Consider the following 6,240-nt stretch of genomic DNA (forward strand, 5'->3'; position numbering starts at 1 on the left):
CCTTTTTAATTATACCTAACATACCATGTTGTATTCTAAAACAAGCTCAGAAGACAACTTACAAGAAGACAGGTTTAACAAAAACTCATGCGAGTCAACTATATTGTGATTTTGTAGTATACTTCAAAAAATGACCGTTAGAGCTATAACATCCCGATATTTCTTTCTGTTAAAATATTATTTTATATTTCTAACATGTTTCATTATCAAGTAAAACATATGTAATACAAAACATTGCTGTTTTTATTGTATATATGTAAAAACTCAGTAGAATTTGACGTTAGCTATGACAGTATCTTTGGATATACACTTTGGGGTATGGGGAAAGTTTTTGTCATATTTCATGAAAACTATACAAGATATTGCATATTACAATATGTCATTTAAAGCACTACTTAATTACCTTTCTAATGATACCAATCAAACCAGGTTATAATCAACAACAAGCTCAGCAGACGACTTATAGGAAGACAGATTTAACAAAAACGCATGCGGGTCAGTAATACTGAGATTTTGCTGTACCCTTAAAAATATGACTGTTACAGCTATAGAATCCCAATATTTTTTCTGTTAAAAGTCTATTTCATATTCTTAACATGTCCCCGTACCAAATAAAACAGATTTAATACAAAACATTGCCCAATTTTTTTATGTCTGCGTAAAAAATTGGTAGAATTTGATTTTAGCTATGACTGCAATTTTAGATGTAAACTTTGGGGTATGGGGTAAGTTTTGGTCATTCTTCATACAAACTATACAAGATATTGCATGTTACAATACGTCATTTTAAAGACTAGTAAATTATCTTTTCAATGGTACCTAACAACTTACATTATATTCAATAAAAACCTCAGCAGATGACTTATAAGAAGAGAGTTTCAACAAAAATGCAGCGCATGCAATTCAGGAATACGGAGATTTTGCCGTAGCTTTCAAAATCTGACTGTTACAACTACAGAATTCCAATATTTTTTCTGTTAAAAGTCTATTTCATATTTCTGACATGTCCCTGTACCAAATAAAACAGATTTAATAGCAAAAATGGCCAGATTTTTTGTGTCTAGCTAAAAAATTGGTAGAATTTGATTTTAGCTATGACTGCAATTTTCAATGTAAACTTTGGGGTATGGGGTAAGTTTTGGTCATATTTTATGAATACTATACAAGATAGTGCATGTACAATATGTCATTTTAAAGACTAGTAAATTATCTTTCTAATGATACCTAACAAGTGTAGTTATGTTCAAAAACAAGCTCAGCAGATGACTTATAGGAAGACAGGTTTAACAAAAATGCATGCAAATCTGCAACACTGTGATATTGCGGTACCCTTCAAAATATGACTGTTACAGCTGTAGAGTCCCAATATTTTTTCTGTTAAAAGTCTATTTCATATTTCTGACATATCCCTGTACCAAATAAAACAGATTTAATAGCAAAAATGGGCAGATTTTTTGTGTCTAGCTAAAAAATTGGTAGAATTTGATTTTAGCTATGACTGCAATTGTCAATGTAAATTTTGGGGTATGGGGTAAGTTTTGGTCATATTTCATGAATACTATACAAGATAGTGCATGTTACAATATGTCATTGTAAAGACTAGTAAATTATCTTTCTTCTGATACCTAACAAGTTAGATAATATTCAAAGACAAGCTCAACAGGTGACTGATATAAAGACAGCTTTAACAAAAATGCATGCAAATCTGCAACACTGTAATATTGCGGTACCCTTCAAAATATGACTGTTACAGCTGTAGAGACCCAATATTTTCCTGTTAAAAGTCTATTTCATATTTCTGACATGTCCCTGTACCAAATAAAAACCAATTTCATACAAAGAATCGCATTTTTATTCTGCCTAGCTAAAAAATTGGTAGAATTTGAGATTTACTGTAATTTGCAATGTTAAACTTTGGGGTATGGGGTAAGTTTTGGTCATATTTCACAAAAACTGAAGAATATATTGCATGTTGCAATATGTTATCTTAACAGGAATAAATTGCCTTTCTAATGATACCAAATAAATGAGGTGATGTTAAAAAATAAGCTCAGCAGATGACTTACAAGAAGACAGATTTGACGAAAATGCAATTGGGTTGCAAAATGGTGATTTTGCGGTACCCTTCAAAACATGACCATAACAGCTATTCCATCCCTATATTTTTTCTGTTAAAATTCCATTTCGTATTCTGGGGATCCCAAGGTTCTGAAAAATACAGGTTTGTTATCCTGTGGGGGGGGGGGGGGGGGTGCACGTAGACCCCCTCTAGCCCACGGACTATTACACTAATTAGTTTCAGCTGTAGCCGTGGCCACTTTGGTGTTGAACAAGGCTACTTGATACAGACAAAAAGTCTGCTTGTACAAAGGTAATACTAGCTCTGTCTGAGGCTCGGGTTGTAAATGAGAGTTTACGATTGGCACCCTGTGTCAAGATTAAGATACAATGTAACATTACCATACTGGTCCATGTACAAATCTTTTTTATTTCAACTTCCCCAGACAAACTGTCTGCATGGGACATACAATGTTGTCGACTTTGCCAGGTGGCTACAGCTGAAACTAATTAGTGTGAGCAGTTTTATTGCAGTTCACTGCAGTGGCTTCGCGCTCTATTACTGACAATGGTTGTAATTAGTGTGATCAGTTTTATCACAGGGGACTCGTGCTTGTCGTTTATTTGTGTCTGTTTGTTTGTGTGTATGTGTTTGTGTTTGTTTATTTGTTATTTTTAATAAAATAACAGCGAAAAGCTGTTTTGTTAATATTTGTCAATAAAGAGCAGTTTATTTATTTCTTTGTTTATTTATTTATTTATTTATTTATTTATTTATTTATTTATTTATTTATTTATTTGTTTGTTGTTACGTATTTCTGATAGTTAGGGTTAGGGTTAGGCTTAAGTTAGGGTTAGGGTTAGGGTTAGGCTTAAGTTAGGGTTAGGGTTAGACTTACTCACTCCCTCTATATATAGAGGGAGTGAATAAGTCTAACCCTACATAACCCTAACCCTAACTTAAGCCTAAGCCTAAGCCTAAGCCTAACCCTAACCCTAACCCAAGCCTAATCCTAACCCTAACTATCGGAAATACGTATCAACAAACAAATAAATAAATAAATAAATAAACAAAAAAAAACAAATAAATAAATAAACTGCTCTTTATTGACAAATATTAACAAAACAGCTTTTCGCTGTTATTTTATTAAACATAACAAATAAACAAACACATACAAACAAACAGACACAAATAAACAACAAGCACGAGTCCCCTTCGCGCTCTATTACTGAAATTGGTTGTAAATAGTAAATGTCATTAAAGTAGTGGGCTTAAACAATATTTGTAATTTCATATTCCATCTGCATGTTTATGGGCCTATGTTGAATATGTTGTGCAATAACATTCAAGACACTTCCTTCGCCCATTAGAGCGTCTGAAAGCTGTCCAAAAAGGCACTATATTCTCCAAAACTTACATATTATTAATTGGCGCCCTGAAACGTTACAGGAAAGTGTGCACTTTCGTTCATATCGATAGCGGCCATCAGTGCACTTCCGGCAACGGCCTGGCGATATAATTTGCACATACATCAATAGATGACCCTTTACAGGGTCTGTGAATCAAGACTGCAGAGTGCGATTTACGAGAAAATAAACCTAGCTGACTTCCTCTAAAATTACACATAAGCTAATGTCGCAGCGATGTCTGTCCGTGTCCGTCTGTCTGTCCCTCTGTGCTGTCCGTCCGTCCACTCTGATCGCGGCAGAGTCTGCGACCGGCATCCCCTAAAACGCTAAAATTTCGACGTTTTCTGGTGACATTGGAGTAAAAAGTGTTTAACAATAAGGTTATTCAAAAAATACATGTACATCGTACTTTACGCGTCTCAAACAATTATACCTCCGCTTCACTCGGACATAAATCCCTGTACTTTATGAATAACCAAATCGTATAAATTCGATATTATATTGAAGTATCTTTTAACGTGACACGTTCCTGGAACTTTTGACATTGCTTTCTGGAAATATGAAGATCAATTTCGTCAAATAAGTTACGTCATATGCCAGTGACCGGTTCTAAAAATTGTTCTGACAACAAAATAGTATACAGAAGTCATACTATCTGTTTAGGCTACGTTCACAAAAATGGTTAGGGGGTGGAGGAATCAGGGGGGATTCGAAAATTTTGGGGGGAGTAGAGGGGAGACTTGAAAATTTTGCTATGCCTGTAAGGGGGACATGAAAATATTTTGTTCCCTTTTACGTTTTACATTTTCCAATTCCAAGTTTTTGCAGGTAATTCAATGAAAAATGAATACCATTTTTATGTCATCCAATTGTTGTAATGTTTGTAATAGGTTAACAAAATCTAGTAAAATTTGTCACAATTCATGTCTTTTATCTTGAAAAAATCTAAACATGTATGATTCGTCGTAAAAACAACCTTGAGCCTGGTAACAAGCCTGAAGCTGCAAATGTTGATGATTTTTGCAATATTTCTGTGCAATATATCAACTACAGTTTCTTGCTGTTTCCCTACAGCATGCTCAAACACACAATATTCAGTTTGTCGACAAAGCCTGTATATATAAATATGTATGAGGTGATAATTTAATTAGAGTCCAGACTTGACAGTCAGTTGTCAGTGATACAAATGCATGGTACACATACTGACATATACAGGCTGTTAGCAAACTGAATACTCGACAGTTCAACATGCTGCAGGGAGTAGAACAAGAACATTTACCAAAGTTACTACAGCATTCCCTACAGGCAGTGTCACTATCAGGTACTGCCCTGCTACTGCTGTGTCACTGACACTACATACCTGAGCAGTGATAGAGATAGCTCTGACTCTGATGTACATGGTAGTTGAAGAAGAGTTTGGTCAAATGACGCTCATGACAGTGAAACATACTTGTACACAAGATCAGGCCAGGGAGACCAGGAGACTTTAAAAGTTATGGGGATTTTGAATTATGGCATATGAGAATAATCAAATATCAAAGAAAAAGATAGGGTCACCATGCTTGATTTTCTAAATTTTCACATTCTCATCATAAAATAATACAAAAGTAAAACTTTGAACAGTAAAGACTAAATAAAAAAATATGTGACTAAATTAAATTATTTATTTTTTAACCAAATTTGCCATTATTACACCCAAAATTTAAGAGATTAAAACATTTATTTGATGGAATATTTTAACCTTCCAGTATTGTCAATTTTGAGTAGCATATAATTCATATATGTCTTGTACTTTTGAAACAAAATTTTGGTAGGTCACTGTGCTCAGTTTTTTTACAATATGACAATTAGCCAGAATTCACGATTTGCCTACACTCTCTCATGATCGTCATTTTGTGTGCTCTTCGGCAGGAGCAATTGACCTGGCCAGAGTTGGATTAACTCAAGTTGGCTTAGACTGATAAATCCAAAAAGTTCACTGATGCGTTTAAAAACGAATCAATTTAAGAACTTGCCTTAGGAATATGACTTTACAAACTGCTAATAACAGGTAGTGTTGAACATGTGCGAGCAGAACGGGACGATACGGGTTCATTTCTGTCTGTGTGCACATCCTTGACTGATATACGGGCTTGTAATAGTAGGGGACTTTAAAAATTTTGATCATAGAGGGAGGATTTGATTTTTTGGGGGTTATTGAGGGAGGATCGGAAAAACAAAAAAAGATTTCAATCGCGATTCCTCCACCCAAATCGTTATTTGTGAACGCATCCTTAATGTGTAGTAAGGCGTTACAAGAACCACCAATCACTGGCGCATAGTTTTTTCATAGAAAGGCTGGCAAACTAGGTTAAAAGGGAAAGAGTAATAAATACCTCACCCGAAACAAACTATTGACCTGAATGAAGTACATGTATTCACCTTTAAGGTAGTATGCGCCTCGAAAGTGAAAGACTTAAACTTTTGCCCAAACTTTCCTGAACGAAACTTTCGACCATGCTCGTACTAAATCAACAAGAAAAATTGGGGGTCACCGTGCAAAGTTTGGAATAGCGAAACAAATTACCCAACATTTTGCAATGTTTGACATTCAAAATGGCCCCATTCCTGTGTAAACTCTATGGGAGGAATGAAATTTAAGATTTTCGAAAAACTAAGCCCGTAAAAAGTTTCTTTCTCAAAGAGCTTTAAAGTGAGCTCCTGCAAGTGGTAAATCAGAAAAGAAATGTAGAAATTTGAGAGTCCGACTATCTGTGCCCGACGCGCGTTCTA

Source organism: Ptychodera flava, chromosome 6, assembly GCF_041260155.1.
Source record: "Ptychodera flava strain L36383 chromosome 6, AS_Pfla_20210202, whole genome shotgun sequence".
Lineage (NCBI taxonomy): Eukaryota > Metazoa > Hemichordata > Enteropneusta > Ptychoderidae > Ptychodera > Ptychodera flava.